This window comes from Primulina tabacum, chromosome 15 (genome assembly GCF_025594145.1).
Source record: "Primulina tabacum isolate GXHZ01 chromosome 15, ASM2559414v2, whole genome shotgun sequence".
Taxonomy (NCBI): Eukaryota; Viridiplantae; Streptophyta; class Magnoliopsida; order Lamiales; family Gesneriaceae; genus Primulina; species Primulina tabacum.
Window position 1 is genome coordinate 19,491,918 of NC_134564.1, and position 16,986 is coordinate 19,508,903.

The 16,986-nt window shown below is 38.5% G+C and overlaps 1 non-coding gene across 1 annotated transcript; it reads right to left on the minus strand.

Moving 5' to 3' along the window:
- Positions 1–871: 871 nt before the first annotated feature.
- LOC142528137 (small nucleolar RNA R71) lies at positions 872–977 on the minus strand. Its single transcript, XR_012815620.1, has one exon. It is a non-coding gene; the product is annotated as a small nucleolar RNA R71 (small nucleolar RNA).
- Positions 978–16,986: the final 16,009 nt, after the last annotated feature.

Consider the following 16,986-nt stretch of genomic DNA (forward strand, 5'->3'; position numbering starts at 1 on the left):
TCTTTTTATTTGCATGTTTATTTGATCATAGTAGTAATAATCAATCAACCAATTTTCGTTGCTAAAGAGGTAATAACTGAAAATAATAATTGTCAAACACAGTCTCCAAGGGAACGATACTCGTACTCACGTACATTATACTATTACTTGACATCGTGCACTTGCGATTAATTTTGAGCATACAAAATCATATTTTTATAAAGGATTCCACAGTGCAAGTTTTGATCGATTAAGTTTTTGGCGCCGTTGCCGGGGACTGTTAATTCACAATTTTATTTTTAGTTATTTTCTTTAGCATTGTTTCATTTTATTAAGTTAACACTTCATATTCTGTTACAGATATCTCGTCCAGTGCATGCCAAAGTCACTTGACGTGGAGCTTGAGCAGTTTGACCCTTAAATTGAAAGAACTTTCCGCCGGAGAAGACAGTAAGCAGAGACTGAAAGAACTGATGGAGAGGCACGAGAACGATCATGAGGAGGAACACCATGATGCCACGCCGCATACCAATGCTGGAGTATGCCCAACCTTCTTTGGATGGAGCACGCCCCAGCATTGTGAGGCCTATTGTGCGGGCAAACCACTTCGAAATCAAACCAGCTATAATTCAGATGATTCAGAACACAGTCCAGTTTGGAGGATCTTCTATAGATGACCCAAACACGCACATCGCAGATTTTCTGGAAATTTGTGACACTTTTAAATTTAATGGAGTTTCTGATGATGCTGTTAGGTTGCGTTTATTTTCTTTCTCCCTACGTCATAAAGCTAAAGCATGGTTGAATTGTTTGCCCGTAGGTTCGATCACCACATGGGAGGACATGGCGAAAGAGTTTTTGATTAAATACTTTCCTCCATCTAAGACCATGAAGCTGCGGGCAGACATCACCACATTTGCTCAATTCGATCAGGAGTCTTTATATGAAGCATGGGAGCGCTTCAAAGATTTATTAAGAAGATGTCCTCATCACGAACTTCCACTTGGATTAGTCGTTCAAACCTTTTACTATGGCTTGCTTACTCCTAATTGTACTATGATAGATGCTGCTGCTTGTGGGAATCTGTTGAGGAAAACGGCCGAGGAAGGATACGAGTTACTGGAGGAGATGGCTGCTAGCAGCTATCACCCTCAATCTGAGAGGAACACTCAGCGAAGGAATGCAGGAGTACATTAGGTAACTGTTTTTCTGCTGTCACTGCACAATTAGAAGCACTTAACAAGAAAATAGACAGCATGAACGTAAACGGGACAGCAATGCGTCTACAAGAGGTATTTTGTGAAAAATGCGGAGGAGAACACTATGTTAAGGACTGTCAAGACAGTGGTCCTTTTTATGTGAACGAGGAGGCACCGGTGAATCAAATGGGGGTTCAAAACCGTCCGAGGAATGATCCTTAATCAAGTACATACAATCCTGGATGGAGACAACACCCCAACTTCTCATGGGGTGGTCAAGGCAGTCAGACTCGACCACAAGGAGGACAGCAGTACAGTAAGCAACCGATGTATCGACATGAGCCTCGAGCAGAAAAGTCCAATTTGGAGCAGATGATGTCTAAGTTCATTTCAGCCACCGAGACTAGACTACAGAATCAGGATGCATCGATAAAGGGGCTAGAGAATCAGATTGGGTAGTTAGCAAAGATGATAGCAAGTAGAGAGCCATGCACCTTGCCAAGCAACACTGAGACTAACCCGAAAGAGCAAAGTGAAAGCCATAGCATTGAGGAATGGAAAAGTGCTTGAACCAGAGCAAATAGGAAAAGAGGATCAAGGAAAAGAAGCAGTTGGTACGCACACAGGTAAGTTTTCTAACTCTACACCAGCACCCACTGCACAATCCAAAATTGTTATACCTCCTCCTTTTCCTGCAGCATTAAAAAAGCAAAACTTGATGCAGCAATTCGGTAAGTTTCTTGAGGTATTTAAAAAATTGCACATCAATATTCCTTTTGTTGATGCCTTGATGCAAATGCCGAGTTATTCTAAATTTCTGAAAGACATCTTAGCTAATAAGAGGAAGTTGGAGGATCACATGACGGTAAAATTGACTGAGAATTGCTCTGTATTGGTACAAAACCAGATCCCACCAAAGCTAAAGGATCCAGGGAGTTTTTCTATCCCTTGCATGATTGGTGATGTTGTTTTTCCTAAAGCTTTATGTGATCTTGGTGCGAGCATTAATCTTATGCCTTTATCTGTATTCAGGAAATTTGGATTGGGAGAGCCTAAACCGATACAGATGTCCTTGCAACTAGCTGACGGATCCGTCAAACATCCACGAGGAGTCAAAGAAGATGTGTTGGTGAAAGTGGGAAAGTTTACATTTACTACAGATTTTGTGGTGCTTGACATGGAAGAGGATAGGGAGATGCCTTTGATTTTAGGGAGACCGTTCCTTGCAACTGGCAAGGCCGTGATTCAAGTGCAAGAAGGGAAGTTGAGATTGAGAGTGGGAAAGGAAAAAATCACTTTTAATGTTTTTAACGCTCTTAAGCACACACTTCACACTAATGATTGTTTTATAGTTGATTCATCGGATTCACTTGTGTGTCAAATTGTGCAGGATGCTATGAAGGACCCATTGGAAGCTACGCTCACCACTGAATTGAAGGAGGATGAACTTGATGAAGAAAAATCTGCAAGAGTGGCGTACTGTAATGCCAACCATCAATGGAAGCCAGAAAGGATGAAATTGGAGGACATGGGGGATCAAAGAGATTTGACCCCTCGGAAGTCAAGCATTGAGGAACCGCCAACACGTGAGCTAAAACCACGGCCTCCACATTTGAAATACGTGTACTTAGGGCGTTCAAAGCTAGCACCTGACAAGCGCATCACGTCGAGAGAATTCAAAGAAGGTGAAGCGGTGCTACTATACAACTCCAAGCTGCGCCTGTTTCCTGGCGAGCTCAAGTCAAGGTGGACGGGCACTTACATGATCACCAAGGTGTTTCCCTCGGGAGACATAACTGTGAGAGATGAAAAAAATAAGCCATTCACAGTCAATGCTCAACGATTGAAGAAATATTTAGGTGGCACAGGGGAACGATAAATTGGAGTCACTCGATTCCAAAACAATCAAAACTGAGGGGAACCTGCAGTCTAGCTCTCGACTATAAATTGAGAACTAATTTCTTTCCCTCTCTACTCGTTTTAATTTTCTTTCTTGTACTTTTGTTGAGTTCTACAGTTTCAATATGACTATCTTCAGCAGGGGGATGCAGCTGGTGTCCTTCCCCAGAGGCGCACGAGGAGGATGATCTTTGAGAGGGAAGTCACTTCTGTCCCTTCTTTTTATTTCCTGCATTTCGTTTAGATCATTTTGTTTATTTCTGTGTCTGTTGCATGTTGAGGTCATATTGCATCTATTTTTTTATGCACTATCTGTCTCTTTTCTATCGTCTGTTGCATTGGGGAAACTGCACGACATTAGTATTGGGGGGTGGATGGGTGTTGTCTTATGTGTTCATTTTTGGTATTTTGTTGGTTATCTTTGTTGGAATTTAGTGGTTGTCATTTTTGCATTGGTGTGTGTCAGCCGACAGTGTTTGAAGTAGTACTTGTTAGCCAAGGATGATTAAGAAGTGATGAGACATGCCATGTCTGTAGTGTACTTGCACTTCTTTAGCATTTACTGTGGTAAAGACATGAAGTTTTATTTAAAACGTTGAACTCTCTTTGCACAAATGTTAGAACTAGAAGCATGCATGATAAGATGGTGAAAATTTAAAACTAAAGTGGGGAACGAAGATGTTTGAAGGTGTAAATTGAACTTGACAATATTCTCTTGAATCGCGGTATCTATCAGCAGCGTAAAAAAAAAAGTTGGAGATGTAAGGTTTGGGGGAGCCGAATAAAGGAATGAAATCATATTCCTGGGTAAAGTTGGAGATGTAAGGTGTTGGGGAGCCGAATAAAGGAATGAAATCCTATTCCTGGCTAAAAATGTAAAACATGAATTTGAATCTGAAATGAAAAGTTCTAATATAGTCTTTTCATTACTGTATTCCTATTCAGAAAATAAAAAGAAAAAAAAGAGAAAAATAGTTGCTGATGGATACTGAGTGCAGAGGAATAGAGGAGAGTAAGATTTACACTAACAGGCTGATTTAAATCTCTGATAATGGTTGAAAATAGATCCCTCTATCATTTGTGATGCTAGGACTAACAAAACACACACGTTCAGGCTTTATTTGAAACGATGTCTAGACCAAGGGAAGTGCGAAAAATTGTGCTTTTGCATTGATCGACAAGGGGATATGTTGAGTTTCGCTGAGGCTAGTTGATGACTATGAATTCACTGTCGAGCTACTTTGTGTCGTATTCCATTTTGTCTTGTCACCTGTTTTGCTCGAGGGCGAGCAAAAGGTTTGTATTGGGGGGTTGATATAGGGGGATTTTACTTGTTTTTCTTATCTTATTATATCGCATTGTGTTGCATTTATCATTTAGATTGAATGCATTTTGTGTAGTTTTTAGCATATTTTATGTTTTCTTGTTGCTCATGTGGTTAATTGGTGAAAATGCAGGAGATTTGTGAAGAAACTGAAAATAAAAGCGAGAAATTCGAAAGCTATCCATCCGGGCGGAAACTTATGTCCGCCCGGGACGCATCAAAGGAAATGTGAAAAAGAAAATCTGAGAAAGACATCCGCCCGGGCGGAAACTTATGTCCGCCCGGGTGCGCCTGTAATTTTGGAAAAAAATTTGGACGATTCCTTTCCTTAGTTCTGGATATGGGCAATATGGTGGGGATCCTTGGACAGTTTTTTTGGATTATTCAGACTTTATTGGAGAGCAGCCACGAAGCTTGGAGAGGAATTCGCGCTTGGATTGCAGATTCGACAATTTTCCGGGCATCGTTCTTCGTGTTTTTCGTCAATTCTAGTATTTATAATTTAGTTTTCATCTTTTAAACATTGTTTGTTTAGTTTAAATATGAATTCGAGTAGCTAAACCTTTAATATTTGTTGGGATTTAAGGGAATCCTACCCCAAACTTTGATATAATTAATTTACATATCGATTTCTGATTTATTCTTGATTATACTATTGTTTTATCGTGTTGTTAAAGCGTAGCTAACTTTGATAACAATTTTATATTGCGAGTGAGTTCGAGAGAATAACTTGTGATAGGAACGAGTAGTATAATCCGTGGATCTAACAATTTACATAGATATATGAAATTGGATACACGCCGATAGTTATAGTCCTAAGGGTCGAAAACTAGGGGATTTCATAGATCGACATGCAATTCGCTCTTGATAAATAATTAAAGACATTTAATTACTTCATTGAGTAGAATTAGTTTGGCATAGCTCGAGAGAGTGTGTTCAATTGAATAGGAAATCTTGTCGGAAGCATACAAGTCATTATCAAATGAATTAATTAATTCAGGAGGGGTAGGTGAACCGAAATTCCCAACAGATTCATTTCTCATTGAATTTTAATCAACCAATTTTAATATCATATTTCAATATTTAATTATTGAATCTTTTTATTTGCATGTTTATTTGATCATAGTAGTAATAATCAATCAACCAATTTTCGTTGCTAAAGAGGTAATAACTGAAAATAATAATTGTCAAACACAGTCTCTAGTGGAACGATACTCGTACTCACGTACATTATACTATTACTTGACATCGTGCACTTGCGATTAATTTTGAGCATACAAAATCATATTTTTATAAAGGATTCCACAGTGCAAGTTTTGCTCAATCAAAAATGAAAGGGAGTGCTCTATTTATAGAGCCCCTTGTTCGTGTTAAAACGCGTCTTCCATCTTCTATATGAAATTTTCACGAAATTTCCTCCAACGACGTTTTCAAATTCTTCAGCCCCCTTTCTTTGACTTCTTTGCCGACATTTCTCTCACTTGGAGATTTGATTGAGAATCAAACACATCCTTTCAATCTTGCCATTATCTGCTGCTTACATTTCCGCTAGGCCACTTGAGGATCTACACCACTCAAATTTATCAGTGTTCACTGGCTTGGTCAGAAAATCAGCTATGTTATCCTTGTATGGATTTTCTGCATATCCACACTTCTTTCTTCTACTATTTCCCGCATAAAATGAAATTGGACTCCAATGTGTTTCATCCTGGATTGAAAGGCTGGATTCCTTGCGATGTGCAAGGCACTCTGACTGTCAGAAAACAAAGGAACATTCTCTTGTTTGTGTCTGATTTCCTCCAATAACTTTTTAATCCATATTGCCTTCTTGCAAGCTTGAGTAGTTGCCATGTATTCTGCCTCTGTTGTAGATAAAGCCACAACTGTGTGCAGTTTTGAAACCCAGCTTAGTGATCCCCCTGCAAGTGTAAACACATAACCAGTAGCAGATTTTCTCTTATCAGGATCACCTGCATAATCTGAATCGACATAGCCCCTGAGTGTAAAATCCAATCCTCCATAACATAATGCAGCATTCGAGGTACCCTTAATGTATCTAAGGATCCTTTTAACTATACTCCAATGCTCTCGTCCAGGATTCGCCATATACCGACTAACTGCTCCCACTGCTTGAGCAATGTCCGGTCTTGTACATATCATGGTGGACATCAAACTTCCCACTGCTGATGCATATGGTACTCGAGACATCTCGATCCTCTCTGCTGCACTACTAGGACACGTCTCGGAGGATAACTTGAAGTTAACAGGAAGAGGGGTCGTAATTGTCTTACAATCTTGCATGTTGAAGCGTTGCAAGATTTTCTTCAAATAATTTTTCTGGGAAAGCCAAATATTTCTGTTACTTCTTTCTCGATGAACTTGCATCCCTAGAATCTTGTTTGCTGGTCCCAAGTCCTTCATATCAAATTCCCTAGCCAACTGTGCCATCAATCCTTGGACCTGATCTTTGTTGGGGCCTGCTACCAACATGTCGTCCGCATACAACAGCAAAATGATATAATCATCTCCGGACCTCTTGAAATATGTACAAGGGTCTGTAATTAGTCTGTTGTATCAAAGGCTCATGATACAAGAATCTAATTTCTTGTACCAACACCTCGGCGCCTGTTTGAGACCGTACAGAGATTTGTTCAACCTGCAAACCAAGTTCTCTTTGCCTTTTCCGCAAAACCTTCTGGCTGGAGCATATAGATATCTTCTTCAAGATCTCCATAAAGAGATGTCGTTTTCACATCTAGCTGTTCTAGATGTAGTTCAAACGCCGCACACAATGTCAACGCTACTCTGACTGTTGTAAGCCGAACCACAGGTGAAAATATTTCATTGAAGTATATTCCTTCTTTCTGAGCATACCCTTTTACCACCAATCTAGCACGATACCGCTCCACTTGGTTATTGCAATCACGCTTGATCTTATAGACCCATCTGTTACCCATGCATTTCCTCCCTCGTGGTAGTGTAACAAGATCCCAAGTTTTATTCCTGCTAATAGTCTCCAATTCTTCTTGCATTGCTATCATCCACAAGGATACATCCGAGCTTTAAGTAGGCTCGTGGAAACTCGATGGCTCACCATCCACTAATAATAGAAAATATGCATTTTTGCTTTCAGTGACATAATCTGAAAGCCAACCTGGTGGTCTTATGTCTCGACTTGGCTGCCTTACATTGGAAACCTCAGACTCAACATGTTCTTGTTCTTCGTGCTCTGGTACTGCTTCACAAGAAACTTGACCTTCGTCCGTCTTATTTTACACATGAAATATGGTACTTTCTGAATTCAATGTGTCTTTATCTCCCTTTACTTTATCTTCCTCGAAGATAACATCCCTGCTGATGACAAGCTTGTGGACAGTAGGATCCCACAAGCGAAACCCCTTTACTCCATAAGCATAACCCAAGAAGATACATTTTCTGGATTTCGAATCCAACTTCGATCTTTCTTGCTTATTGTACAGAACGTACATAGGACTTCCAAATGTATGCAAATGAGAATAATCTATCGGCTTCCCGGTCCACAACTCTATCGGAGTCTTTAGATCAATCGCTACTGAAGGAGAACGATTGATAATATAACAAGCGGTTTTGACTGCTTCCGCCCAAAATAACTTTTCTAGACCTGCAGTCCTCAACATAGCTCTTGTTTTGTCCAACAAGGTCCTGTTCATACGCTCCGCCACTCCATTCTGTTGAGGTGTGTAAGCCGTCATGAATTGTCTTTTGATGCCTTCATGTTGACAGTATGCATCAAACTCGGCACTGTATATTCTCCTCCATTGTCAGTCCTCAGACACTTGATTTTCTTTCCTCCCGCGCTTTGAAATCTTTGAAGACTTGGAAAATATCTGATTTCTTCTTGATTGGATACACCCAACATCTCCTAGAGAAATCATCAATGAACGAAACAAAGTATCTCGCTCCTCCTAGGGATACAACCGGTGTTTGACAAACAACCCAATGAATCATTTCCAATATACTTTTTCTTCTGGAAGTAGAAGTGCCAAACTTTAATCTGTGTTGTTTACTTGTAACACAATGCTCACAAAAGGGTAGTGACATTTTTGTAAGTCCTGGTAGCAGCTTCCATTCTGAGAGAATTTTCAACCCTCGTTCTGACATATGCCCAAGCTTTCTATGCCATAACACTGTTAATTCTTCTCCTGAACCAACTGATGCAACAGCTAGTTCTGCCTCTTTGTGTGTTTCTCCCAAAAGTACATACAGATTTGCAGCAACTTTTTCCACCTTCATAACCACAAGCGCTCCCTTCACAATTTTCATGATCTCGTTCCTGATACAGGTTTTGCATCCGATGTCATCCAATTGCCCCAAGGACAAAAGATTCTTCGTCAGTCCTTTCACATGTCGTACCTCCTGTATGGTGCGAATGGTGCCATCAAACATATTTATTTTGATAGTACCGACCCCAGCGATTTCCAAGGCATGATCATTTCTCATGAATACAGATCCCCACGAGACTGGTTCATAATGATCAAACCATTCTCTTCGAGACGTCATGTGCCACGTCGCTCCTGAATCTATAATCCATGTATCACAAAATTTGTGTCTGCCTTCTGCAACTGTTGCTGTTTCGCTGAATAATATTTCACCACTGCCTGAAGTACTGGCCACATTTCCTTGAGAATTCTTCTCGATACTCGTACACTCTTTCTTGAAGTGCACTTTACCGCCACATTTAAATCAATAAATATTTTTCTTCTTACTTCTCGACTTTGATCTACCCCGTCTTATCATTGATAAAGCCTCTGCTGCTTCGAAGTTACCAACCTGTCTTTCTTATTCTTGCGCCGACTTTCTTCTCCGAGAACCGCAGTTAAGACAACGTTGAATTTTAAAAAGTCCATAAAAATATTGTTGGTTATGTTGATGATAAGTTGATCATATGAATCTGGTAGACTTTGAAGTAGAAGTTCCGCACGTTCATTTTCCCCTATTTTATGCCCCATGGAAGTGAGTTGGGAAAATAGAGTATTTAGTGTGTTGATATGTAAGGTCATCAATGAAGATTTCGCCATCCGAAGAGTATAAAGCCTTTTTCTTTAGGAAAATCATGTTGTGTAGCGACTTGAACTCGTACATCTTTGTCAGAGTATCCCAGATAACTTTTGCTCTTTTTATCTCAGAGATACTTGACAATATTTCGTCTGCTATAGCCAAGTGTAAATTGGCAACTGGCATTATCATTCATCTCATTCCACTTTCCATCATTTGTAATCTCCACCGGTCTATCTCCAATAGCTGCCAAGCAATTCTCCTTTCTAAAAACTGCTTGTATATTTATTTTTCACAGCATAAAATTGCTTTCCGTTGAACTTTCCTATCTCATACCTGCCCGCCATTATGTCTACAACAATTTTGTAGACTGAAAAAAATAATCACGCCTTAATAAAAAATTTCAAAAAATATTTTCTGATGTGGAAGATCAGTCTAGGCTGCAACCACAGAACATACTCAGAATTTTAAGAAATTTTAAACCAAGGCTCTGATACCACTTGTTGGTCCCACATGCGGAATTTGAGATAATATAACCCGAAAATAAAGAATAAACTGGATACCGATATTTACGTGGAAAACCTCTAAAAATTATTAGTGTAAAACCACGGGCAAGATGAAAAGAATTCCACTATAATATTTTATGGTGTACAACTCACTCACTGTATTTCCAAAGAGAACACACACTCTCTTAATACAGGAGAACAAACACCTCAAAAATATAATAGAACTAATAGGATGAGAGAAAACTCGAAAAATGGATGATTTCAAAATGAAAGGGAGAGCTCTATTTATAGAGCCCATTGTCCTTGTGAAGATGCGTTTTTACATCTTCTATATGAAATTTCCACGACATTTCCTCCAACCACGTTTTCAAATTTTTCAACCCCCTTTCTTTGACTTCTTTGCCGACATATTTGACTGCTTGTTGAACTTTTGGTTAAAACAAATGAAGTGACAAAATTTTATATTTTCTAACTAATAGCTTGAAAGACAAGAATTATATTGTAATATAAAATGACCCTTGGAAGATTTGATGTATAAATTCAGCGTATGCTTTTGAGCAGCTCGAGATATAAATTGTTGGAACTTTTGGTTAAAACAAATGAAGTGACAAACTTTTATATTTTCTAACTAATAGCTTGAAAGACAAGAATTATACTATAATAAAAAATGATCCTCGGAAGATTTGATGTATAAATTCAGCGTATGCTTTTGAGCAGCTTGAGATATAAACAATAAGCATGCTCAAGTTCTTGGCAGTGCAAAAAATATTTTTTGATCACTTATATATTTTCTTTTATCTTGAATCTGATTTTTCCATCATATAGTAGAGGCTTCCAACGGTTTGGATTGATCCTTCAACATTCGACAGTGCATGCTTTGACATATAATTTGATTTTGTTATCTTCATTTTTCTTCATAGTACACCGTAATAAATCCACCATTAATGCTTCTAAGAATAGAAAGCATTGGGCTTTGAAAAGTTGATTAGGAGAGGGAGCCGTGTACTACTTGTCTTCATTTTTTCAGAGAACATCCCTATGAATCACTGATGTTGGAAGATGTTTATTGATAAGTCATATGTTCTTATATCCGGTTAGAAGTCCCTGAAAAAAGTGCAACATAGTTGAATTCTATCTGTCTGATGCTTGTCACATTTGAGCGGCTAGAAGTGCAAGAATGGTCTGATTGGAGTATGTGAGATGAAGTAAGCAACTCGCAGCGAGATAATGACTTTTACCCACTTGAGTTGCTGATGCCCAACAAGAAACCTGTTAAATTACCGTTAAAAGAGTAGCTGGCCCCTGAAACAACTAAAAGTTATTTTGTTATCACCAAAACTTAAGATATTTTCAACTTAACAAAAATTTTTTTTTACGATGATAAAACAAAAATACAAGAATAAATAAATCAAATATAATAAAATATTCAATCAAAGACAATTTAAAAAAAATAAATTTCATTAAGTGAATGAAATTTCATGATACAAGTGTGAAAGGAGATCGGTTACCGGTGCCCGGAATGTGCAACGGAAGTTATAAAAATAACATTTACACGAGCAAAAACGAGCACCCCTCACTAGTGTGTAGCAAATACCAAAAACACATACATAGGATGTTTTAGTGTTTTACCAATCAATCACAAGAATTTATGATGGCTACAACTAAGTTATTAAACAACTTAGCACTTCAATAGTCGACAAATCTACAAGCTTCCCTTGAGCACTCTTTGCTCAAAATTAAGCCCAGCACCAATAAGCTAGAACCACCTTACACTTGCACTAGAAAATGTAAGGCTTTTTCATTGAGAAATTTGCTATCAATTCATTAAATGAAGAAGAAAATTTTTTGAAGAAAAATAGAGATGGAATTTCGGCCAAGGGAGAGAGGAAGGAGGGAAAGCCTTTTCTTGGTTCTTACAAAAGGTGTTGTATATTCCAAAGGTATGCTAGCCTTTAATTTAAAAGTTGACTTCCAACCTTTCACCTTCCTAGCATGTTATTTGGGTTTGTAACTTTTACAATGCCCATGGGCTATTATTTTAATATCTCTAACACATTTGAGATCAATTAAATCTTACTTGAATTTATTCAAGCCCACTAGTTGAATAATTATTTCCATTTGGGCTCTACAAGACCCAATGTTATTTAATTAGTTCAACACTTGAATTAATTTAATTATTTGGACTCTATTAGGTACACTAGTGTTTAATTAATTCAACTCTTGAATTAATTTAATTAAGTCAACACTTGAATTAATTTAATTAAGTCCATAACAATGTTTACGAAAATCACTATTTTCAAATACATTATTTATTTGACCAACTTTTAATTTATGAACACTTACACAAATTAAAAGTTACATTATCCTTATAGAAGTTATACTTCTAATTTTATTTATGCTTATAAACTCCTTTATAAGCCGTTCAACACATTGAACTAATTTCCTTCTCAACGAGATCTAGAAAGCTAATACTTGTGTGGCCCTCAATGATTCATTGATACAACTAACAGAGGGTTCACATATCAATGTGATTCAGGACTAAACATGTTATAATATGAGCATACCCCAGTTGCTCAATTCTTACTTGTCAACTACTTGATAATAAGAGCGTCAGAACTCAAGTCTGATAGTATCCAACCAATCATGTTAAACGCCTAGCAACATCGCTTACATGATTCCCTAGGTATCAAATGACAGCGTCTGCAAGAACCATTCCATTATGGCTAGCGTACAGTACGTTCCCTTCAACTCATATATCTCGACCGATTCGATAACTATTAGTATATCGAGAGTTGTCAAAAAATCGATACTATGTGTCATGTCATAGTTGCATCGATGGTGTAATCTAATAAGCCCTTTTCTTAATTACCACCAACACTCTGATCAGAGATTTCAAACTACATACACATCAGATCACATAGGATATCCATACCAGAAGGTAAGCGGTGAACCCCCGACTACAATGCATCGACTCCTATATGTTTCGACAAAACACGCAACCTTGCCACCTGATGAACCCATATGAGCTGGTAAACAAGTCAAAGTGAAATTCTAGCATATAGAGTCACAATGTTGTCCCGAGTCATAAGGACTAATGATGTACAACCATAAATAAGCATGTTTCCACTCGATAAGTAAGAACCACTTGGAAAGTCTTTTATGGAGGGTTTTTCAGTGCACTCTACAAGGAGCACCTATATGCATGCTCGGACATCACAATGTCCCCAACCAATGAAACATGGTACTCACATCGCAGATACTAGTCTCAAACTCGAGCGACCTTTATCCTTCTTAGTGGCAGCTGAATCGACTAGGATCTGTTTGAATATACAGTATTTCAAATATGCGTTTCATGATACTCATCATATGAGCATCTCATATTCTTTCTACTATTTTTATCTTCAAGGATTTTATTTATGCAACAAGCATGGCTATACATATAAAGATGTGGCAAAACAATAATTTCAAATATTATCAAAACAATCTCCCACTTGCACTACATTCAACTACCGATATGCTTCAAACCCATCGATTCACAATGCTTCTCAAATAATGGTCCAGTTAAAGGCTTAGTTAGTGGATCAGCAACATTATCTGCGGAGCCGACTTTGACAATCAACACTTCTCCTCTTTCCACAATCTCTCGGATGATGTGGTACTTTCTCAATACATTTTTGGATTTCTGATGAGACCTTGTCTCCTTTGCCTAAGCAATGGCTCCCGTGTTGTCACAAAACACCAGGATTGGAGAAACTCCATTAGGAATGACGCCCAACTCTTGGACGAAATTCCTCAACCAAACAGCCTCCCTTGCTGCAGCTGATGCAACAATGTATTCGGCCTCAGTTGTGGAATCCGCAGTACTATTTTTCTCGGATGGATTGGTCCTTGGTCATGCTTTACCGCTACTCAATCCTGATCATAACCCGGTCCTGCTTTACCGGGGTGGAGAGGTCCTCAGATATGTTCTCCGGCTTCCAAACTCGTTCATAATTGGTCATAAAACAATTCACATACCTTAAAAATAAAACATTTTCTTTTTTTTGCATGTCGAACATACTTACATATTGTTGAGGGCTTCGTTGGATCTCGCTTGGGCTACTGATGCACATACATACTAATACATTATTCCAACAACTTAAAATTCCATAACTTAACCGTACAAATCAAACTCACCCCCGAAGTAATTAAATAATTTATGACTTTCTAGACCACTCGAGACTTAACCACGTTTAATCAACATACTAAACCATGACCTCGAACCCCGAAAAAATCTTGACATGGAGTATGAGCATTTCCCAAGGATTGGAAGACACGGACCTCGCTTAAACCATAGTTCTACGTTCCCTATTCAAACTTCGAAACGTCTAATCTAACCCTCACTAAGCTTGGATATAACGACGTATTAATACCAAAATGAAGCAATAGCACTTAAACTTGAAGCTCGAAGACTCCTGAACCAGCGCTAGGCGCTAAGGAGTAGCGCTGCAGTGCCTGTTAGGCACTTATGCGATATCCACCTGCGCCGCGGCTCTGCCCTGTACGAACCAGCAGCGCTGCGACGCTAACCCTGCGCGAACCAAACCCAAAAAATGTCACCTTTTACCCATTCGCTTCCCTATGACTTCTAATGCACTCACACCTTTACCGCGAAGCTACACACCAAATGTCATAGGATCACCACACTCGACACACCTACACGCAGCAACATGAAGAACATATTTTTAAAACATCACTGTTTGAGCAGTCACAGGAGAATGATCATAACTCATTCGTTTCTTGTCCAAAAATTTCGAATTTACTGTCAAATCGAAGGTATCAAAAAGTACTACTGTTTATATGTTGAAATATTTCTAGAAAATCACGCCAAAATTCGCAGAACTCGAAATGACAGCAGACTCGGTTTTGAGATATAAAATTTTGATCCAAAAATCGTTTTAAACATTTTTGCTCAAATGTTTGCATAAAATACATAGATTTTAACATACAATAAGCATCAAAATGTTTACTATGACAATATCGATGCGAAATGAAAGATTATACATGCCTTCGATGATTATACTCACGAAACTATGAATAATGACGCGAGGAGATGTGAGAATCGATCTGGGACGACTTGTGGCACGATTATTTCTACAAAAACACGTGAATCTTCTGAAAATCGAGGGGAAGGGATGATATGGAGGCTTGCTGCAAAGAGAAGGGCTCAAGAACCCTTGGTTTTCCCTCAAAGAAATGAAATTTGTGTGTGTGCGTGAATGTGTGTATGTTTAGGTGTTAATTAAGGACTAAAATTCTTTAATTAAATGATTAGTGATAAAATAATACTAATCTAATTATTTAATCTCACTCAAAGATTTAATAAACTAATTTACAAGATTGAAAATCCCAACTATTCAAATTAGTATTTTTGAAAAACTTAAAATCTCATAATCATCTAATAAATTAAACTGGACTTTGAAATGCTAAAACTTTCATAAATTATTTAAAATATCAATTTCCTAGACTTAAAATAAATTACCAAATTTTCATAAATCGTCTAAAACGTCACCGGTCTCTTTTCCCGATCCTGCATCGAATATTCTCCTGAAACATAAAACTCAAGAAAACATTTTATCGTGCATCAAATAAACATGTAATAATTTAAAATAATACAATAATAAATCATGCATCGTTAAAAGCATTTTAAAATTAAATAAGTAATTTAATAATTTAATAAATGCATGGGTTTACGTATACTGATTTTGGGCTCCACAATTCCTCCCCCACTTAAATAAAATTTCGTTCTCGAAATTAATCTTAGCAAACAATTCCGGGTAGGGACTTCTCACATATGCTTCGGCCTCCCAAGTGGGCTCCTCCACTGATTGATTCAACCACTGGACTTTGACCAACTTGGTCACTTTGTTCCGAAGTCTCGGCTCCTATCTGTCTAGAATTTGGACAGGTCTTTCCTCATATAATAGATCTGGAGCAAGCTGCAATGGATCATAACTCAAAACATGCGAAGGATTTACCATATAATTCCTCAGCATCGAAATGTGGAACACGCTGTGTACTCCGGTCAGATTCGGCGATAGAGCTACACGATAAGAAAGTGACCAGACTCTGTCAAGAATTTCAAATGGCTCAATGAATCTCGGACTCAGCTTTCCTCTCTTCCTAAACCTCATAACACCCCTCATGGGTGCTATCTTCACGAACATGTGATCTCCTACGACAAATTCGAGATCCCTTCTTCTCTTCTCAGCATAACTCTTTTGGCGACTTCTGGGTGGTCTTCATCTTGTCTTGGATCTTGACCACCACGTCTGCAGTCTGCTTAAACAATATCTGGGCCAAGTTCTGATCTCTCACCGAACTTCATCCCAATGAATCGGCGATCTGCATTTCCTTCCATACAAGTTCTTCATAGGAGGCCATACATATAGATGATTGGAAACAGTTGTTGTAGGTGAACTCTACTAGAGGTAGCTATGATTCCCAATTTCCATAGAAGTCATTCACATATGCTCGCAACAAATCTTCTAAAATCTGAATTACTCGCTCAAACTGGCCATCTGTCTGAGGGTGGAATGCTGTACGGAATAACAACTTCGTTCCCATAGCTAAATGTAAACTCTTGCAAAAGGACAATATGAATCTCAGGTCCCTGTCAGAAACAATAGAAACTGGGATTCCGTGCAATCGGACTATCTCCCGGATATAGAGCTCTGCATACTGAGTTATGGAGAAAGTCGTCTTCACCGGTAAGAAATGTGCCGATTTAGTAAGTCAATCCACTATAACCCAAATGGCATTAGATTCTCGGACTGACCTCGACAATCCAACAACGAAATTCATGGTGATATTCTCCCATTTTCACTCGGTAACAGGGAGTGGCTTAAGCATCCCTGCTGGCATCTGATGCTCTGCTTTAACTTGCTGACAAGTGAGGCATTCAAATACAAATCGGCGAATGTCCCGCTTCATCTCTGGCCACCAATACAGCATATGTAAGTCATTGTACATCTTGGTACTCTCTGGATGGATAAAATACGGAGAT